This window comes from Columba livia, unplaced genomic scaffold (assembly GCF_036013475.1).
Source record: "Columba livia isolate bColLiv1 breed racing homer unplaced genomic scaffold, bColLiv1.pat.W.v2 Scaffold_133, whole genome shotgun sequence".
Taxonomy (NCBI): domain Eukaryota; kingdom Metazoa; phylum Chordata; class Aves; order Columbiformes; family Columbidae; genus Columba; species Columba livia.
Genome location: NW_027043029.1, coordinates 365446 through 387438, shown reverse-complemented (window position 1 = coordinate 387438; position 21993 = coordinate 365446).

The following is a 21993-nucleotide window of genomic DNA, read 5'->3' as shown; positions in this document are numbered from 1 at the left end:
ACATCAGGTTGGTTCAGAGAGTGTTCATGACAGAAATTTGTGCAGTGAAGGATTCCAGCAAAGAGAGGGAGAAGAGCCAAACTTAGATCAGGCCTCCCAGGACGCCTGCAGGTTTGGGGACAGGGATGACGAGGTTGTTAATCCGGTCCTAACTGTTTCTTTCTCTGTCCCTCTCTTGCAGCACCTGACTGAATGGAGGAGCAAGTGGACGGGAAGCTCCTGCGCCACACACAGATCACATTTGTTATAAATAAGAGCCGATAAATCGATTCTGAGTCAATCAATCGATTTTATTTAGCAAGCTGTAATTAGGCAAAACAGCGCTGGGTGACCGGGGGAAGCTCAGTTCCGCCAACAGGCACACCACTCAACTTTTCGTGTGTGCTTATATATGTTATACGCTCGTTCACATGCTGGGAATTTCCGTCTCTGGAACTTTGTTACCTGTGGCACCATCCGGGAGTCCTGTTACCTGTGGCACCATCCGGGAGTCCTGTTACCTGTGGCACCATCCGGGAGTCCTGTTACCTGTGGCAGCATCCGGGAGTCCTGTTATTTATGGCACCATCCAGGCAATCCAGGCATTGGCTTAACTACTACTACAAGGTTCTACAAAACATAATCAAACTTGCACAAGCGCAGTTACTGCTTACAACAATATGCATAATATAATTGAATCCTACTCGATTTGTTCAACATTAACCATTTTGGCCATCACTTATTCCAAGGGTGACCGTGCTGTTCGACACGGGGTTGTTCTGCTGAACAGCTCTGGGGAGAACTGGAAGGTTCTTTTCCTTCCCCCCCCTCGCCTTGTGAGGTAAACCGTGGGGAGCCAGTGGTTTCTGCAGCCCCTGAACTGTTGGCAGCCAGCGGATCTTTCACCCGTTTCTCTTGCAGGACATGTTCCCTGTGGCCTCATCTGCCACCCCGACAGGGAGCACATCCTGTACCCCCTGGGCTGTACGGTGCTGATTCAGCACCTGGACACTAAGAAACAGAGTTTCTTGCACGGCCACGCCGATAACGTGTCCTGCGTTGTCGTGTCCAGGGATGGGATGTACGTCGCTTCAGGACAAGTCACCTGCATTGGATTCAAGGTGGGTAATGCTCTGATTTTAACCGCTTAGTATTGACCAGAGAAATTGGAGTTGGCTTGCCAGTGGTGGGAACACCTTGCGTTTATTTTTTCTTTGGTTGGAAAATAAATATCTGCAATGGGAAGATGTTGAAGGGAATGGGAAATTGTAGTTACTCCATTGCTGGATGTGCCTTTATGTTTTTGTAAAACATGAAGCAGTCTCCCTAGGACTGAGGGATTTTTAGTTCCAGTCCTTTTTATCCGAAGTGTTGTGGGCGTGTGGCAGCCAAAATCTCATTAGACATTAATTAATAAATGCTGGTTTATTTCAAGTGAGACCTGAGTTCCAGAGCTGCTTAGGACTTTCCAAAGCCCTTGACAGGTACCTACCTGCATTTCCAGACCTCTGAAGTTCTTTTCGTTTTATTTTTGCCTATTTGAAAGACCTCAAGACACTTGGAAGGGGTCAGGTTTTAGTGCTTTCAGTATTTTAAAACCTAAGTCAAATACTCAGTGTCTCAGGGTAAATGTAGGTGCTGAAATGAAGCAGAGCTACTCAAGTGCTCAGCTGGAATAATGCTTCTTACAGCACCCAGTCTGAAGCCTCTTTGTATCAGGGGTGCCCAGGGCTGCAGAGAAGCTTGGGCTGGGCTCCTTCGAACAACTTTCCTGCCAGACAACGTTGTTCTCCCTGATCCTGCGAGTTACAGCTCATGCTCTGCCATCCCCCGCTTCTGCTTTGCCCCGCAGGCAGACGTCATCCTCTGGGATTTCCCAAAGCAGGAGTTACTTGCTCGGCTCTCGCTGCACGAGGGCAAAGTCGAGGGACTCTCGTTCTCGCCCAGAGGCATTTATCTTGTGTCCCTGGGAGGCCAGGACGACGGCAGGTAAGGATTTCCGCTTCTTGGCACAAGATTTTTGACAAGAATCAGATTCTATGGGCGGCCTGAGACGTTTTTCCAGGGAGGGTGGTGAGAGCCTGTCCCGGGTTGGCCAGAGAGGTGGTGGCTGAACCATCCCTGGAGACATCCCAGGCCAGGCTGGACGGGGCTCTGAGCACCCTGAGCTGCTGAAGATGTCCCTGCTCATGGCAGGGGGGCACTGGGGAGCTGGGAAGGTCCCTCCAACCCAAGCTGTTCTGTGATTCTGTATGATTTGAGTCGTGCTCCGCAGAAGGAATCTGATAAATCCACGTAGCCTTGCTTCAGGAGCGGGGGATGTAAACTGCAATTCCACACTTTGGTGACAAGTTTTTTCTTGGGTAGAATCTCTACAAAGTTACTTCTGTTGTGTGTCCTGGTAGGAACAGACTGCAGGACAATAGGCTTTGTCTTGCTTTTGTTTTTTAGTAACTGACTTCCAAGCAATGTCAAAAAGCGAAGCTGTTTCAAGGCTTTCTTCTCCTGCAGGGTGATGGTGTGGGACGTCAGTAAGAGAGAGGCTGTGTGCGGGAGCCCGGCCTCGCCGCGCAGCGCCGGCAATGCCAACGTCGTCATGTGCTCCAGCTGCAGGGACGAGGTGTTTGTCACTGCTGGAAAGTAAGGGTTTGTGGAGAGGAACGAGCAGAGCGAGAGAACCCCTGGCCCTATTTCCTTTGACAAAGAGTCTTTGTTTAACTACAAGGAAACTTAAGCAACTGTGTGCTTGTGTTGTTTCTTTTTACTCTGAATGGGCTCATGAATAACCGTCAGGTTGTAGCTTAAAGGCATTTCTGCTTGTTCTCCATGTAACAAGATGTTTTCAGAGCAGCACACAGGGGCCCACGTGCGTCACTTCTGCTCCTGATAGCAGGATTTTGTACTCAGCATTCCCCGTGCGGTGTTTAACATATTTAGTTGCCAGTGTTTACACAAGAAAAGCAGTCAATGAGTGCCCCTGAACAATGGCTAATTAATGTCGAAACAATGATGTCTTGCCGGTCGTTGGATGATCTCCTGTCCTCACCAGATGTGATGTACAGTTGGTCACTGGCTTGTAACAAAAGTTGTACAAAACGTCGCGTTTTGCAAGGATTTGCGGCAGCGCCCATATATCCAGGCTGACGTTTAAACGCGTTGAGGGCCTGCACCTCCCTGTACATCAGGGACGGCTTTGGATGCTCTTGGCTGCACTCGCACTTATGAGTGCTCGCCTTTGCAATTTTAGCACTTTGGGAAATGTAAGAGTGACTCTGCTTAAAGATATGACATCGTCTCTGACATCGTCAATTAAATTGCACTAGAAAAGAGTTGAAAGTGTCCTCACATCTGTTTTTGCTGAAGCCTTAAGATTTTTGATTTACCCGGAAAAAGTTTCCATAAGAGACTTCTCTGATATTGTTCTTTTTCTCCGTATTGAAAGATCAGAATAATGGAGCCTTGTGAAGGCTTTTTACTTCTTGTAGCACTGAAAAAACGTGGAGGTTTCTGCATCTGTGGATTTGATCCCACTCTATTTGTTCTTCTAGTTTCACCATTCGAGTGTGGGAACTCGACACAGCAACTAAAACAATCCATCCATCTGAATGCTACGCGGGGCAACTGAGAGGAATCAGCGTGTGTGTTCAGGTACGTTTCAGCCAAGATGACTTTGCTAAACTAAGAAACTCTGTACAGACTAGAGAAAACCCACGAGTTTCTCTAATAATGCTGGAAATGTTGGTCCCAAGCGCGTGACGGCAGTGAAGTTCCTCAGCATTGGCCATGGCAGTTGATCTCCCACGGCCTCTGGGAAAGAGTGTTCTGGATGCTCCTCAAGAGAAGCAGCACGTCTTACGGTCACGGGCTCCGGCACCCGTATTTTTATGCTTCCAAATATGATCTAGATTTGGTTAGAAAGTGTCTGGCGTTCAGCAGTGTTCTGGATCTGTGCGTGTGATGGAACAGAAACATTGGCTGGGTTCCCCCAGGTGAACTCTTGGCAATCCACTGAACTAAAGCTGTTGATGCAGCCCAGTGTCAGGCGTGGGACACGGGTCTCAGGATCCAGACCGTGATCTCTTTTTCTTTATGCTTTCTTATAGATGACAGACGATGATGGTGATTTTCATCTTGGCACGACGAGTGGAGATGTCCTGAAAGTGAACACAAGCAGCAAGGTGCTGACTGCCTGTGGGCCCCAGAAGAAGAAGTTGAGCATGGTGAGTAGCAGCTCTGTGACTCCAATTCTGTCCTTGTCCTGCTCTTTGTCAGTGACTGAAGGTAGAGCAACCTGCGGGAGAACCAGCACAAAGCGGATTCTCAGACTAACGCTTTTCCTGCGCTGTCAGGAACGACCCCTGAACGACCACCAGAGGACACTGCGCATGCTTAGAGTAGTTCCAAGGTGTTGCAGCTGATATTGTGAAATAATTGTGTAACTTAATGAATATGCAATATACACGTTGTAACTTCAATGAATATGTATGTAACCAAATTGTATAAAATGGTGAAGTTTGAATCAGTGGTCGGAACCAGCTTTGGGTGCGAGCCCCTGGTTTCCCAGCGCTGAAATAAAGCACCGCATATAACTACGCCCGTGGTTCTGTGTCCTGAATGCTGACACCGCCACGGGTGTAAGTAAAACTTCTCGCAGGATTGCGAGTATATTTATACTTTCCGTGCACATATGCACGTATAACTTTCCGCGCTCCATTTGAGCGCGTATAAATTGACCCTCACCGAATCGCGGGTGTATTTTCCTCCCGTGCACATATGCACGAGGAACTTTCCGTGCGCATTTGCACGCGTACTTTATCTCTTTAAAATAATCCCGCACCGTGTTAGGCAAGTGTGTACTTCTCCGGGACTCAGGGCCAGCTCCGGCATTTGTTTTGAGTGAAGCCCCGTGTGTGCACGCTGTGCACCGCCTGATTGGTTGTATCAGTTGCTGCCCCTCAAATAATTTTCCTCAGCTGATATCCGAACCTTTATTTAAGTCACTTTGGAGTGCTAAAACCCTGTTCCTCGCCGGTTTAATGAAAGTTGTTTTGGACTCTGTTGTCCCTTAAATGAACCTGCGAGGACTCTCCGTGACACACTGCCCTTGGGGGGCTGGTGGGAACCCCCTGGCACGTGGCTCCATCGGGGACATGTCTGGTCCACTCCCCGGTCTCAGCTGCTCCGCTTCAGTTGGAGAGTGCAGAGTGCCAGCTCTGCTGGGCTGAGCATCCCCGGTTTTGGGGTGCAGGAGGTTTGCTCAGGGGCTTTCCTCCTGCCTGTGCAGGCAGGGCAGGCAGGGCTGGCAGCTCCCCTGCCCACGGGCCACACTTTTGCTTGGCTGTATGAACAGCCCTTGTCTCTTGTAGGGCCTTGGGTGGCTGGGCTGGCACCGCCGGCATCGCCTGGCTGGGGAAACTGAGCGCCCATCAACTCGAGCTGCCCGGTGCTTTCCTGCGACTGCAAAGCGCTGCGACACGGCGGCTGTGGGCACCCCGGGGCGGGGCACGAAGCTGCTGCGTCCCCCCAGTTCTGGATCCCCCGACCCAGAGCAAAGCGCTCCCCTCCTCCGGCTGCCGACAGCCAGCCCGGCTTCTTGCACAGCCCCCTGGTTCCCCGCTCACCCCGTCCCCCCAGTTAGTGCCAGGGGTGCTTCTGAAGCCCATGGACACCTCAGCCCCAGCCGGGGTGCAGGATGGGCCTCTGCTGGCTCTGCCCTGGTGCCCACTGGTTTGCTCCCCGTGCTCCCTCTGGGGACCCTGGATACCACTGGATCCACCTGGACACCCCAAAGCGCCTTTTTAGCACTTATTTTTCTCCTGGAAAAGCAAACACAGGGGGCTTTCTGCCATCCTGCCCCAGGGACCCCCACTCAGACCACACCGGTGCTTGGTTGCCCATCGCCATTTATTGCAGCCGCTGCCTGCTCAGCGCCCGGGGCGGTGGGACCGGGGCCGGGACCCCCGTCCTGCCCGGCTGTCAGGGGGTTGTTTCGCTGCGGGGGGGCTGGATGGGCGGCAGCAGCTTCGGTGCCTGGGTGAGGCGTCCGGGAGATGAGGCTGGTCGGCGCTTCAGCACGGCTAACAGCAGCGGGGAGGCGGTGCCTGGGGGCGAGGGGCAGGGTCAGCCACAGACACCCACCAACAGGGTCCTGCCCCCACCCTGAAGCACACAGGCTGTTGTCCCACACTGCCCAGCACCACCCCCCATGTCCCCCCAGCTCCCTCCAGCTCCACCACGAGGACCGGCTGCCCCAGCAGCCAGTGCTGCCCCCACAGCCCAGCCCAGAGCCCAGACCCCCGTCCAGCCCTGCCCAGCTGTGGGCACAGACCCGTCCCCCCAGACAGCGGGGTGTCCTCTGCCCCCCGGTGCCCTGACAGGGCCATACTTTTCTGGCTCCTCGAGGTCTCGGTCTCTGGGGTGGCCGTTGGTGTTGTGGGCAGCTGAGAGCCCCCCATCATGGAGAGCTGCTCGTCCTGCCGCTTCCCATCAGTGCCGTCCTGGCCCGACAGCTGCATCACGTCCTTCTGGGAAGGGGAGAGCGTGTGACCCAAACACGGGGCCCCGTTCCGCATCCCCCAGCAACCCTCCCCCAGCCAGCTCTCCCCGGGGAAACTGAGGCACAGATCCCCCCGCAGGCTCAGCATCCCCCTCCCCACCTCTGTCATCCCTACCTTGTTGGGGCGGCGGGCGCTGGATGGGGACGGCCGTGGGGTGCTGGGCGGTTGGGGCTGGAAGCGCGGGGGCGTGACGGTGTGTGGGCCCCCGCAGCTCCGCGGAACAGTGGGGTATCTGCACTCGCCCGTCCGCTCCCTGTGGGACAGGACATGGGGGTGCTCAGTGCCCGGCAGGTGGCACCCCATGTGTCACTCGACGCCAGGGAGGGGTCGGGGGGTGCTCCCTGTTCGGGGGGCAGTTACTCACGGTCCAGGCGCCAGCATGTTGAGGGGCCGGTCACAGGACAGGCAATGGAAACCAGGCAGCAGCTGCCTGGAGGGGGGAGAAAAGGGCTGGGGAGCTCCTGGGGGGCACAGCCCCACCTGCACACCAGCCACAAAAAGCCTCTGCACCCACCCCCCAAGACTGGTTGAGGAGGGCTCCTCCCACACGTGCCCCTCATTGTGCCGCCTCTATCGCTGCGAAGCTGCAGCTGGCAGGAGCACAAGGCACAGCCACTTGCTCAGCATCCCCAGGGGCGCTGCCCACATGGCTCCCACGCCAGGTACCACACCGGCACGAGCCGGGACAGCCAGCAGGAACAGGGCCAGCACTGCCAAAGCCGCCACTGTCCCCATCGCACTCACTTCCTAATCCCAGCGGCATTGTCACGCTCTGCCTGCAGCGCCTGCTCCTGGAGCTGCCCGCTGAGGCTCTTCCACCGCTCCTCCTGCTGCTTCCGGAACGCCCCCAGCTCCCGGCGGTCCAGCTGTGGACGGGTGACACCCTCAGCCAGCTACCCCAGGATGGGACATGGCGGTCCCCGGGGGCACAGCCGGGAGGGGGGACCCTCGCAAGGATGCTGCCTTAGGCTGCCAGGCCCCAAGGTGCCAGTGCTGCGTGGAGGGGACGAGCCCTCACCTTGCAGTCCATCTGTCTCTGCAGCTCTTTCTGGAACTGGAGCCAGCCGTTCTCCTGGCCCGTCACCCGGCTCGTCACCTCCTCCATCATCTTGGTCAGCCGCTCCACGCACGCCTCAAGCTGGCTGCGACTGACTTTGTCAGCCAGGGCGGCTTTGTCTGCTTTCTAGCAACAGGGAAAGGCAGGAGAGCGGTGGGGACAGGATGCAGAGACAACAGGAGAGGGGAAGTGGCTACGTGGTCCTGTTCACCCCATCACCCCCGTGGCGTTGGTCCCACCAGCCGAAGGGACTCGGGGCCACAGAGGGACCTGGCAAGGGACCTGCAGCCGGGCTAGAAATCCTCCCTCCCCCTGGCTGGTTCTGCCAGCCGGCACCCAAGGGACAAGGGGTGTTTGTCACCCTGCCCGGGACACCCTTGACTGGCACCGGGGCCCCTTGAGCCCGTACCTCATCGATTCCCAGCACCAGCAGCTCCTCCTTGTCTGCTTGCTTCTTCTCCAGCCTCCCCAGGGCCTGGGACAGAGCCTTCCAAGGCAGACAGCAGCCCGTGATGCCACGGCAGGGTCGGAGCTGCCCCCGGCCAGCCGAGCACCCCCTGCCTCCCCACCCCATCAGAAACCTCCAGGAAAGGCATGGGGAAGCTGTGCGGGGCTGCGAGCAGGGTGGCAGGGGGACAGACCCCTTGGGGTCCCAGCCTGGGCTCTGCCTGCGCGTTACAGCCACCCACCTTGACGTCATTCTGCTCCTGCTGGCGATCCTGCTGGAGGTTTGCAAGGTCCGAGCTGAACTTCTCGTAGCCTTTTTGGAGCTGCACGATGCTGGTCTGGAGGCACTTGAGCTGCTCGTCCTGCTGCAGGGACTAAGAGGACAAGGCGGTGCTGAGCAAGGGGGTGGCTGCCCCACGGGGGCAGACCCAGGGTATTTTGGCTGATGGCCACGGGCCCTCAGTGCAAGCAGGACATTTGCTCCAAGGCTTTAATTCCCTTCCGTGCTGCTGACTCCGACAAGCCAATTAGGGGGGCAGCGAGGGGCTCCCCCACGTTAGAGCAAAGCAGAAATGCCTGGGGGGTCCTGGCAGCTCAAGCCCCCTACACCGCATCTCCTTACCTGTCTCCTCCACTTTGGATAACTGTCCACCTTGCCGCTCGCCTTCTGGGCCAGGGACTCCACCTGCTCCTCGAGCTTCTCGCAGCGCTGGAGGAGCTTCCCCAGCAGCACCCTGGTGTCCGGGCTGCAGAAGTGGCACCCTGCGTGCTCGTGTCCCCCGCTCTGCACCGTCGCCCTCGGCTCGTCCACCTGCTGGCAGGGGAGGAGGAATCAGCTCTGAGCCGGGCTGGGTGCCGCCCACAAGCCCAGGTGCCGTGGAGGCTCCATGGCCCCATCCAGCCAGGGGATGTTGCCGGGACCCCGCCAGGACTCCCCCCGAGCCAGCGGGGGCTGGGAGCGCTGCCCCTGGGCCTCACCTCTGCCTGCAGCTGCTGCGCTGTCTCCATCACCAACATATTCACGTACTTGGCCGCAAACTGCTCCAGCTCGGCCTGGGTCGGCTCCGGCTGCTTCCCCAGCTCCTTCCGCTCTGCCTTGACCTTCTGTCCCTTGGGCCTGGCCAGCGAGATGGGGGCAGGGGCAGGCTTAGCCTTCATGGGGGTGTCCCTTGGCCCCCAAACTGGGATGCTCCCAGACCCCAGGATCCCTCGCAGCCCTGCGGGGTAGGAAACCCTCTCCCATCCTTTTACCGCGGCTGTCGGGTCATCTGGCCGCTGCCGGCTGCTTTTCTGCCGGCTCCAGCCCCCCTCGTCTTTCTGGGAGCATCCTCCACCTTGCTGATCTGGGAACGGCAGTGGGGGCGGTGAGGGCACAGCCCCCTGTGTCATTCCGGCACGGGGACCCTTCGGCTGCCCCCTCCCTGCCCAAACTGGCATCCCCGCAGCCCCTCGGGGACTGCTGCCGGCTCACCTTCTCCTCCTCCCCGTGCAGGGCCCTGGCCATGTCTTGTAGGAAGGACACCTGGCACCTGAGGTCGGCCAGGATGCTGGTGATGCTCTCCCGGCCTAGAGGGACATGGTGCAAGGGGATGTGCTGTCGGTGAGGGGGTCTCTGAGCATGACGAGCCCCTGACCCAGGGTGACCCCACGCCAAACAGCCCCCGCCAGTCCTCCCGTGCTCTCACCTCCCTTCGGGAAGAGCCGGCGCAAGTTCTCAAGATCCGCATGTTCTGCTTTGGTAGATTTAAGCTGCTCCACCTGCTCTTTCAGACCAGTGCAGAGGTGGCCGAGCTGCCCAACCTGGGAGAGAACCTCCCGCATCTCCGACTCGTAGCTGGAGGTGCTGGTGGAGCCCCAGGGCTTGGCCGGCTCTTGGGCATCCCCTGGGATGGTGGCTTGGGAGCTGGAGGACCCAGGCTGCACCCCAGGGGTGCTGGTGTGGGTCCCAGGGGATCCTGGCTGCATCCCCGAGGTGCTGGCCTGGGCATCAGGGGCCCCTGGCTGTGTCCCCAGGCAGGTCCTGGCCTGGGTGCCCCGTGATCCTGGTTCCAGCCCCGAGGTGCTGGCCTGGGTGCCCCGGGATCCTGCCTGCATCCCCGGGGTGGTGGCGCCGGCACCAATAGACCTCGTGTGATCAGAGGGAGCGCCTGACAACTTCACAGGGGTCGCTGGTTCCCCCTGTGTCCCTGCTCGCATCCCCGGGGAGCCAGACCCTGCAGTCCCCTTGCCGGTCTCCATCCCAGGCCGTGTCCCACGTCCCTTCGGCCCCAGTGCTGAGCTCTTCCTGGCCTGGCTGTCCATGGCCACTTGGGTGGGCTCAGCAGGGGCAGACTGGCCCCCACCGCCCTCCTGGGAAGAAGAGGCAAAGGGCAGCACGTTTACTGGCAGCTGGGCAGCCATGAGGACAGACCCCAGAATCCCCCGCCATGTCCCCAGTCCCTGTCCCCAAACCACCATCTCACAGGGCCAAACTCGTGTTGAACATGAGAGCCCAAATGCAAAGGGATCACGGGGTCAGCCCAGCCATGGAGCTGGGGGGATGGGACACCCAGGGATGGGACCCGCAGCATCGCTGCCCAGCACCCCAGCCCACAGGCTGTGCCCCGAGGCAGGAGGGCTGGTGTCCCCGAGGGAGCGGGGGACGCAGCCGCCTCCTGTCCCTGCGCAGCCCGGCAGCGTCCTGGGGCTTCCCCTGGAGCTGGGCAAGGAGAGGGACACCCGTTCAGATGTGGGAGCGGGATTTAAAGAGTATCCCCAAATGAACTGGGGCAGGAGACAGAGGGACGCTGGGCAGGGCTGTGCCTGGGGGCCGTGGCTGAATTGCACGGGCAGAGCTTTATCTCCCCTCCTTCCCCTCCCCTGGATCTGTTTTGAGGGCTCTCTAGTTCAAAAGTGCCTTAGCAACTCCTGGGACACCCTTCCCACTCTTCCCTCCTGCTGCCCTTCACGCTGCTGACACCGATGGCCGTGGGGCACGGGCACAGTGTGACAGGGCAGCAGGAGCGGGGAGGGACGAGGGCCCAGCTCCCTCCCGGGGCACCAGGGGATGCTCACCAGGCCAAGCGTCTCCTGGATCTCCTGGATGTCCTCGGCCAGGCCGGAATGCGCCTCCTGCAGGGCATGCATGTCCTCTGCCAGGCCGACATGCGCCTCCTTCATCTCCTGGATGTCCTGGGCCATTCCAGAATGCGCCTTCTGCATGGCCTCTTGCATCTCCCGCATGTCCTGTGCCATTCCAGAATGCGCCTTCTGCATGGCCTCCTGCATCTCCCGCATGTCCTCGGCCATGCCAGAGTGCGCCTTCTGCATGGCCCGCACGTCCTCTGCCAGGCCGCACTGCGCCTTCTTAAACTTGTTGATCTCCTCCCACAGGTGCTGGAGCGAAGCCCTTTTCTGGGAGAGCGGGTGGGGGGTGAGCCCAGGGGAGGGTCCCTGGGGACCTGGGCCCCGCTGTGCTCTGCTGCGGGAGCTCGGGCTTAACCCAGCCCTTGGGCTGAGGGCGGCACGACGGCAGCGCGGAGCCCGGAGGAGGGGGCGTCTCGTGGGGGAGCACCCAGGGACCAGCAAGAGCATCTACCTTGGAGACGGCTCTCTCCTCCTCTTCGGTTGTTGTTGGCATCAGCTCCTTGGCCATGGAGGAGACCTCGGAGTTGCTCCCGGTCCCCTCCAGCTGCTCCTCTGGTTTCCAGAGCTGCTGCCCTGTGCCCAGGGCTCCGTCCTCCTCCTTCTCCTGGCCAGGCTGGTCCTTGCTGTCCTGGTCCTTTGCCAGGCCGGGGGCCGGGCTCTGCCCTGGCTCCAGGACAGACAGCTGCTGCTGGCCCAGCTGCCCGATGATGGCCTCGAGCAACTTGTGAAGCGCCACGAAGTCAACAGCCCCCAAATTGGGTGTCCCGATGGCGGCGTTCAGCATCTCCAGCAGACCGAGTGTGGCCATCGCTGCTGCTCTGCCGGAAAACACGGAGCCTGATGTGGGAAGACGGGAGCTTTTCTGTCCGGAGGTGATCTTGGAGGGATGGGCAGCCAGCAGCCTTTCTCCTGCTCCTTCTTGCCACAGAAAGCGATCAGTCACCAAAACAGATCCAAGTGCCGAAAGCAATCCGAGTGATGAAAGCGATCCAGTCACCAAAGCGATCCGAGTGCCCAAAGTGATCAAACCACCAAAAGCGGTTCAACCACCAAAAGCGATTCCACCACCAAAAGTGATCCCACCACCAGAAGTGATGCAACCACCAAAAGCGATCAAACCACCAAAAGTGATGCAACCACCAGTAGTGATCCCACCACCAAAAGCGATCCAACTGCCAAAATGAGTCCACCACCACAGTGATCCCACCACGGCAAGTGATCCCACCACGGCCAGTGACCAAATGGGCGAGGGGCACAGGCGACAGGGGACAATATAGTGTCTCTGTTGCCCGGCAACAGCCGCCCCAGGAGCCAGCGGGCGCCGCCCTGGTCCTTTGTGATGAAGTCACCCACGGGATGGGAGATGCTGAGGCTCCCTCCTGCCTTTCCCACTTTACCACCTACAGTGCAGCTGGTGACACCTCAAATGTTGTGGCAGGTCACTGCAGCCCGTGCCCAGATTCAAAAGACAATCGCACAGGTCACGGGGAATGAAATCTCATTTCACTGAATTAAACACCCTCAGTTTTAATTGCAGAGAGAATGGCTTTATCCGTGTTGTGCACTAAATCAAACTCTCCCGACGTTTCACCCTTTCCTTTCCCCACGGCACAGTTGGCCTCGGAGGCGATTCCCCTTGGTGGCAGATGTGCAGCGACTGGCTCACGAGTGCACCAGCACTGGGAACCTGGGCTGAAAACAAGGTCAAAGTGCCTGGTTTAGGACGCCTTTCCCTGCGGTTCATCAAGCAGAAGGATGTCTTTTGAGAGGGAGCTGTTCTGAAGGGATTTCTTCTGCCTCTCTTGACTGTTGGCACGAGCCAGCGGCTGCCGACCAGGAAATGTGCTCATCGCTTGCTCCCTCATGAACACTGGCCTGGCCTTTGCAGCTAGAACGACATAAACCAGAGTATGTTTCCTGTCACCTGTGCAAGGAGGTGGTTCAAATGCAAAGGCTGATCTTGCCTGTAAGCAGCACGAGCTGCTCTAGAGACAGCTCTTTGCTGGGGATGGAGCTGCGAGAGAGGTTCTCCAGCTGGCACGGCTGCCTCCCTTTTGAAACACGGGCCATCTTTTGCTGGCATTCCCGTCCCTCAGCCTGATGGCTCTGACATCTCCTCTGATGCTTCAGAAACGCTGCTGCTATCTACACAGCCATTGCAAGATCCTTTTGCACGGAGAACTGAAGCTGCTCCATCACTGAAAGGGAGACCCCAACACAGAAAGCAGGGCTGCCATGATTCCTCTGAGAGTGAACCCCACATCCCAAAGAAAGCCGGTCCTTGGAGATGGCCAAGTTTGGAGCAGCGCTGTCACACGTGAGCTGCGAGTCACACAAGGAAGAGTTCCAGAGGACGGAGCGTGTCCCCAGATGGCTTTTGCCAGCGCTGACTGAGGAAGAGGCGTCCTGTCCAGGGACCTCTGCACAGACATCTCCAGGCAGAGCAAGACACTGGGGGGCAACAGCCCCTCTCAAACCCCAGTTTTGCACCCCAAGTGGCCGCACGGCAATGGGCAAGCCTTCGTCCCGGGCCAGAGATGCTGGCTCCAGAAGTCATGGCTTGCTCCCGGGAGGGTCCTTTTGTGTCAGAACCTCCTGTGTTTCGCCACGCATTTTTCACGGTCAATGACTTTCATTTCTTTTCCCTCTACGCTCTCCTCCGGTTTTGCCGTGGAGAGCAGATGCCAACAGTCTATTCCAGCCTTACGGGATCTTGCAGACTTCTCCTTTGCTGTCTGTGGTGCTGGTGATTGCCTTCTGCTGCCCCTGGTTCATGTTGAAGACTAATTCCTGGCAGACGTGGTTGGTGCTGCTGAGCAACACTCTTGGCTTTGTGCTAGTGCTCAGTAGGACACCGACAAGAACGCAGGTGTCAAAAACCTCTCGGTTCTTGTGTTGAATGGTGTAGTGTATCCAGGAGTCTATTCCCGCAACCTTAATTGCGGTTAATGTGGTTAAGAGTACTTGATAGGGTCCGTCCCAACGTTCTTTTAAAGTTCCTTTATTCCAAGTTCTTGTATACACCGTGTCTCCATGCTCTGTATCATGTACCGGATTCTCAAGTGCTAGTGGGCGATTCCACACTAGTGCGGATCTGAGTTGATTCAGTGTCCTGCCGAGAGGAAACACATCATTGTAGAAATCCTGAGTACCTTTTACATGTACACTTGGATCTGGATCCGGTGCTTCATATGGCTCGCCATACAGAATTTCGTATGGACTTACTGACATTCCGCTCCTAGGTTTAATTCTAATACACAACACCACTATTGGCAAGGCCTGAGCCCATTGAATTTTTGCTTCCTGACAAATCTTGCTAAGTTGCCTTTTTAGGATCTATAGGGCATGCCTGAGATTTGCATGCCTTGGACTACTGGATGTATTAACCGAATAAAGCACAGGATCATACACGGCACAAACAGTAAACCCAGAAATGCACATGCTATCACGAACCCTGTTTTCTTCCACCAGGCTACCATTTCGAGACCAATATCCATTAGGTGGACCTGGGTACCAAGTGGGAGCAATAGAGGTATTTGATGAATTTACCCGCGACACTAGCTTACAAGAGGTTCATGCGATGTATCAGTCATTTGAGACCCCCCACATATCCACCATGAGGTGACATTGAATTCCTGGGCTATTTTCCATAAGGTCTATAAGCAGGGTTTTCCCTCCTGTGGGTAATTGTAATCCCTTGTCTTTTTGCCTTATTTCTTCTCACCAATCTTTGCTTTTCTGTAGTGGCAGAGCCCCCCCGCCCCGGGGGGATGGGGCTGTCGCCAGCCTGGCTGAGAGGTGAAGCCAGAGACAGAAGAAACTAAAGGAGCGTTGTTGTAAGGCGCGTGGACAGGGCAGCTTTGCTATAGAGCCAGCCCGCTCCGGCAATAAAGCGAACTCTGTGAACATCACATTGCTGTGTCAGGTTCCGTGTCTCCCGTGGAAAGAGCAACATTTTGGTGACCCCGACATGATACTTCGTATCGAAGCAAGATCGTTGGGACGTGAAGACGCCAGGAAAGGCACCTGGAGGGCGAAGTTAGCCCTGCGCTTGAAGAATAGCGGAAAGCAGGCCTGCGGAGAAGCAGGTGGCGTGGGAAACACAGCATCCGCGGAAGAAAAATCATAATGCAAAGTATTCTGCAGCTGGCTGCACGAACAGGAAGGTATTTTGAAACAGACGCGTTAAAGCGCCTGCTGCGATTCGCCCAGCGGAAGGCGTGTGTCCCCTTCGACGACGGATTTTTTTCTCCCGGTACACGGGAGGACACAGGGACCGAACTGTGGGACGCGGTCACAAGGGGCAGCCGCGAGGCTTGCGACCTCGCCGGGCCGTGGCGGGAGGTCAGGCGGCTGATGCAGGAGGTCTCAGCGGAGCCGGAGCTGTGTGCCGTCCCCCCGGAGCCGCCCGCCGCGAGCTGCCCCCCCTCCGAGGACTCTGAACAATCGATACCGCTGGTATGTCCCGTGTCAGATTTGGATTTCTGGGGCGGAGAGCAAATTATACCCTCTGCGCCCTTTGAGCCATCGCCTGCCTGCGACGAGCAACGGCAGCAACCAGCAAGGTTCAACGAGCCCGGACAGGTTAATCCAGCTGAAGTGCCGTTGCCGGAGGACCCGGTGGAGCACGAGAATGCAGCACCGCAGAATCGCCCTGGCTTCCAGGAGGAGAGTGTGGGAAACTACAGCGGGTCTGTGGAATCCTTGTCAGAAAATATGGGAGTAGAGATCAGCCTTGGAGATATTGAGATTTACCCTTGAGAAGGATGGGAGTAAAGGAGTATCCGGAGATATGGAGTTGTACCCGTGAGAAAGGAGAGATGTACCCGTGAGAGAGAAGGGGATAGAAGAATAACATGGATGATAGCAAAATTAACCAGTGAGATGTTAGTGCTGTAACTTGTAACCAATAGTGAAAAGACACATGAACTGGTAGAATTGTATAAAAATGCACTTATAGCAATCAATAGCATCCATTACTTTCATCTTGAAAGAACTCGGTCCATGTCGCTTGTCCGTCTCAACCGCGACAGGAGAGCCACGTGCAGAGCCCGAAGGACTTACTGAGACGGCAGGAGAGCCAGATGCAAGAAGTTCTAGACGCCGTGAGGCGACTAGATGGCGGTAACAGTAAAACTTGGTGGTTAAGAGCATATCAAAAGGCGTCAGATGTGATGAAGGACGGGCTGGAGGCAACTGGTAGGGGATGTGAAAAACGGGGAAAACAGGAAAGGGAGGGGGCGGAATTAGACCTCACTCCTGAGGAGCTCCGTATTAAAAGGGAGCGAACACAAAAATGGGCTAGACAATGTGTTGAAGGTGGGATGTGGTCCGTAAGAGGAGCAGATGAATATTTGAGATCGTGGTATGGAAAAGGGCTGGAGACTGGGTTAGATGGGTTTGCAAATATGCGTCGACTTACTGATCCACAGGGAAGCACAAGGGAATTGTATAGCAGTGATAGTAATGATAATCCAAGGGTTTTGCAGCAAACGCAAGGGCTTGCTCTGGCAGCAGTGAGTTACCCAATATAGGTAACCCTGTGCCACCCTATTCTACAATAAAGCAGGATCCTGGGGAACCATATATGAAGTTTGTGGGCCGTTTAAAAGAAGCTATAGATGCTTCTCCTAACCTGATTCCAGAGGCAAAAGCTGCTGTGGGGAAAGATTTGGCCATGATGAATGCAAACACCCAATGCCAACAGATATGAGCCGCTTTGGGAAAAACTGCTTCTCTAGCAGAGATGGTGGAAGCTTGCACACGGGTACCGATCACGCAACAGGAGGTAGAAAAGGCAAAACTACATGCTCAAGCCCACGCTGCGGCCTTGGCTGCAGCACTTAAGCCTGCGATGAAAGGCCGAAGCCCTTCTGTCCTGGTTTTGTTAAAAACCAGTTTCTCTTTTAGTGATTTTGCCTGTCAGCTAAAGCTTCATATTAACTGCATTTTCCTGGAGAACCAGACACATGTTTTGGTAAAACTAGCAATGGAATGCTTGTTGATAAGCACGGATGGACATCTCGCAATGCATTGCTAATGCATTTTTCTCTGTTCCTGTAGCAGCAGAGTGCAGGCCGCAGTTCGCTTTCACCTGGAGGGGCATCCAGTACACGTGGAATCGCTTGCCCCAGGGGTGGAAACGCAGTCCTACCATCTGCCATGGGCTGATCCAGACCACGCTGGAGCAAGGTAAAGCTCCAGAACACCTGCAGTATATTGAAAACATCATCGTATGGGGCGACACGGCGAAAGAAGTCTTCGAGAAAGGTGAGAGAATAATTCACAGCGAAAGAAGTCTTTGAGAAAGGTGAGAGAATAATTCACAGTGAAAGAAGTCTTTGAGAAAGGTGAGAGAATAATTCAGATTCTTTTGGATGCTGGTTTGGCCATAAAACGAAGCAAGGTCAAGGGACCTGCCCGAGAGATACAGTTTTAGGAATAAAACGGCAAGACGGCCGTCGTCAGATCCCAATGGATGTGATCAACAAAACCGCAGCAGTGTCTCCACCTACTAATAAAAAGGAGACACAGACTTTCTTGGGCGTTGTAGGTTTTTGGAGAATGCATATTCCTGACTACAGCCAGATTGTGAGCCCTCTCTATCGAGTGACTCGTAAAAAGAACCAGTTTGAGTGGGGCCATGAACAGCGACAAGCCTTTGAACAAATGAAGCGTGAGATAACTCATGCGGTGGCCCTTGGACCAGTTCGGACTGGACTAGATGTTAAAAATGTGCTCTACACCGCAGCCGGAGATAATGGACTTACCTGGAGCCTCAGAAAGCACCAGGAGAAACCTGAGGTCGACCCTTAGGTTCTTGGAGTCGAGGATACAAAGGATCTGAGGCCAACTATACTCCAACTGAAAAAGAGATACTAGCAGCATAGGAAGGAGTTCGAGCTGCTTCAGAAGTGATCGGTACTGAAGCACAGCTCCTCCTGGCACCTCGACTGCCGGTGCTGAGCTGCATGTTCAAAGGGACGGTTCCCTCTCCACATCATGCAACCGAAGTTACGTGGAGTAAATGGATTGCATTGATCACGCAACGAGCTCGAATTGGAAATCCCAATCGCCCAGGGAGCTTAGAAGTGATTACAGACTGGCCAGAAAGCAAAGACTTTGGGATGTCTCCAGATGAGGAGGAGGTAACACGTGCTGAAGAAGCACCACCGTATAATACTCTGATAAGAGTATAATAGACTGATAAGCAGTGTGCACTGTTCACAGATGGATCCTGTAGGAAAACATCGAAGGCGGAAAGCTGCTGTGTGGAGTCCCACACGACAAGTTACAGAAGCCACTGAAGGACAAGGTGAATCTAGTCAATTTGCAGAAGTGAAAGCCATCCAGCTGGCTTTGGACATTGCTGAACGAGAGAAGCGGCCAATACTTTATCTCTACACTGACTCATGGATGGTGGCAAATGCCTTGTGGGGGTGGCTACAGCAATGGAAGAAAAGCAACTGGCAGCGCAGAGGTAAACCCATTTGGGCTGCCACACTGTGGCAAGACATTGCTGCTCGGCTAGAGAGCCTGCCTGTGAAAGTTCGGCATGTAGATGCTCATGTGCCTAAAGGTCGAGCCACCGAGGAACATCTAAACCACCAACAAGCAGATCAAGCTGCTAAGATAAAAGTAGCTGAGGTGGACTTGGACTGGCAACATAAAGGTGAACTTTTCCTAGCCCAATGGGCTCATGATGCTTCAGGGCATCAAGGTAGAGATGCAACATATAAATGGGCTCGCGATCGAGGGGTGAATTTAACTATGGACACTATTTCACAGGTTATTCATGAATGCGAGACTTGCGCCGAAATCAAACAAGCGAAATGGTTAAAGCCTGTACGGTATGGGGGGCGATGGTTAAATTATAAGTATGGAGAAGCTTGGCAGATTGATTATATTACACTTCCACAAACACGTCAAGGTAAGCGTTATGTACTTACAATGGTGGAAGCAACCACTGGATGGTTGGAAACATATGCCGTACCTCATGCTACAGCCCGAAATACCATCTTGGGGCTTGAAAAGCAAGTCCTTGGCGACACGGTACGCCAGAAAGAATCGAATCAGACAACGGTATTCATTTCAATAACAGTATTATAGACAATTGGGCTAAAGAATATGGTATTGAGTGGGTATATCATATTCCATATCATGCACCAGCCTCTGGGAAAATTGAAAGGTACAATGGTTTGCTAAAAACTACACTAAAGGCACTTGGTGGTGGAACCTTTAAAAACTGGGATTCACATTTAGCAAAAGCCACTTGGTTGGTCAACACCAGGGGATCAACCAATCGAGCCGGGCCTGCCCAATCAGAAATTCTATGGACTGTAGGAGATAAAGTCCCTGTAGTACACATGATATCATGTTAGGAAAGGCAGTCTGGGTTAATCCTGGCTCAGCAAAGTCAAGCCCATTCGCGGGATTGTTTTTGCCCAGGGACCTGGCAGCACCTGGTGGGTGATGCTTAAGGATGGAGAAGTTCGGTGTGTACCCCAAGGGGATTTGAGTTTAGGTGAAAATATTCAATACTGAACTGCATGATGTGAATTGCCATGCTAACAGTGTTTAATAAGTGTTTTTCAGACCAAAACAGTGATGATGAAAGCAGAGCTAGCTTCTTCGAGTGGCGCCTGACAACTTCTTCGAAGTTGGTGTCTTTAACCCACAAACAGTGGTCATGAGATGCACTTGTACCATTTTCCTGCCCTGGGAGACTGTCGTGACAAAATGAACTTAATGAACTTTTCAAAGGATGGTCCACTGATTAATTACTCCTGTGTATATATGTACATATGTATATATATATATAGTAGTAGTGAGTAATTAGATTGTATTGATAGATTGTATTGATAAGGTTTAAGTATTCAGTGAATGGCATATTATAAGGGGTGGAATGTCCTGGTTTTGTTAAAAAACAAGTTTCTCTTTCAGTGAATTTTGCCTGTCAGCTAAAGCTTCATATTAACTGCATTTTCCTGGAGAACCAGACACATGTTTTGGTAAACCTGGCAATGGAATGCAAACTTATTGATAAGCACGGATGGACATCTCGCAAGAGGGGCGACGAGAAACAAGTGACCAAGAAACCGACCAACTGTGTATAACATTCCATTCACGTGAATACTTCATATAAAAGTGGGAGATCACGAGGATCTCGTCCCTTTTCCCTTTTGCCTTTGCTTTTCCCTTCTGCTTATGGCCGACATTAGGAGAGGACCTTGCTAGTCGTCCCTGCGAACTGAGGCCAGTGACAGACTGAATCCAGCTCCGGTTGGCTGCAGAGTCCAGTCCAGGACTTTGGTTGCCGGCTCTGCAGTTGCTGAGACTTTCAAGATTGGCTTTGTATATTTTGTATTATTTTCTCTATTCTTATTAGTAGCATTAGTAAAACATCTTTAACTTTTCCAACTCTCTTCTCTCTGTCCTTCTTGCCCTCCCGATCGCCTGTCCTGAGTGGGAAAAGGGGAGAGGGAGGGGCACAAGGGGGAAGTGGGGGGGAGAGGGGGTTAACAATACATCTGCCAGGGTTTTATTGTCACCCCGCAATCTTAACCCTCGACAACATGAGACCTTAATAAAGCAAACCCTGGAGGCATTAAGAGGGGCCAAACAAATTGCAGTAGTTTACGTAAAGGGACATCGGAAGGGAACCTCCACGCGAATAAGAGGAAATAATTTAGCCGACGAAGAAGCTAAGAAAGCTGCACTACTGGCAATAAAAGCAGTCGAACAGGATCCTGTACAAACTAAGTATGCTATGAGATTTACAAATCAGGAAAAGGAGAAATTGGGGCAAATGGGAATAGTCGAACGAGAGGGGAAGTGGTGGCTACCGGATGAGAGAGAAATGCTCCCGAAAGGAGTGGCTTGGCAAGTCCTGAGAGAGTTTCATAGACAAACCCATTGGGGAGTGCAGGCTCTGGTAGATCAATTCGCTAACAAATATATGGTTATGGGGGTGTATGATCTAGCAAAAGGAATTGTTGGAGAATGTTTAACATGTCAAAGGATAAATAAACAGCACCTTAGGGAGAGAATCCCTGGGGGAAGACAACAAGCCAAAAAGCCATTCAAAAGGATTCAGGTAGACTTTACGGAGTTACCAAAGGTAGGCAGATATAAATACCTTCTAGTTATGGTAGATCACCTAACTCACTTTGTCGAAGCCTTTCCGGTAGTTCGGGCCACTGCGAGGAAAGTAATAAAAATATGATTAGAGCATATCATACCGAGATATGAGATCATGTCAGTTATCGATTCGGACAGAGGACCCCATTTTACTTCCAAAATAATCAAAGAAACGTTAGAAGCTCTGGGAACCAAGTGGGAGTATCACACTCCTTGGCACCCCCAGAGTTCAGGAAAAGTTGAAAGGATGAACGGAGAAATTAAAAAGCACCTGACCAAATTAATGATAGAAACCAGAATGAACTGGGTGAAGTGCCTCCCCTTAGTCCTTCTTGAACATAAGGACACAACCGAGGGCCGATACAGGACTTTCCTCCTTTGAAATGTTATATGGGATGCCCTATGATTTGGAGAAGCCAATCGAACACCCTAAAGTGGAAGAAAAGATGTTACAAGAATATCTTATAGAACTCATGAGAAGGAGGCAAGAACTGTTAAAGCGAGGCCTGGTGGTTCAAAGACCACCTTTAGATGTAGCAATACATAGTATTAAGCCGGGAGATCAAGTACTCGTAAAAACATGGAAGGAATCATCGTTAACCCCTCGCTGGGAGGGACCTTTCCTTGTTTTACTCACCACAGATACCGCAGTCCGCGCCGCAGAAAGAGGATGGACACACGCTAGTC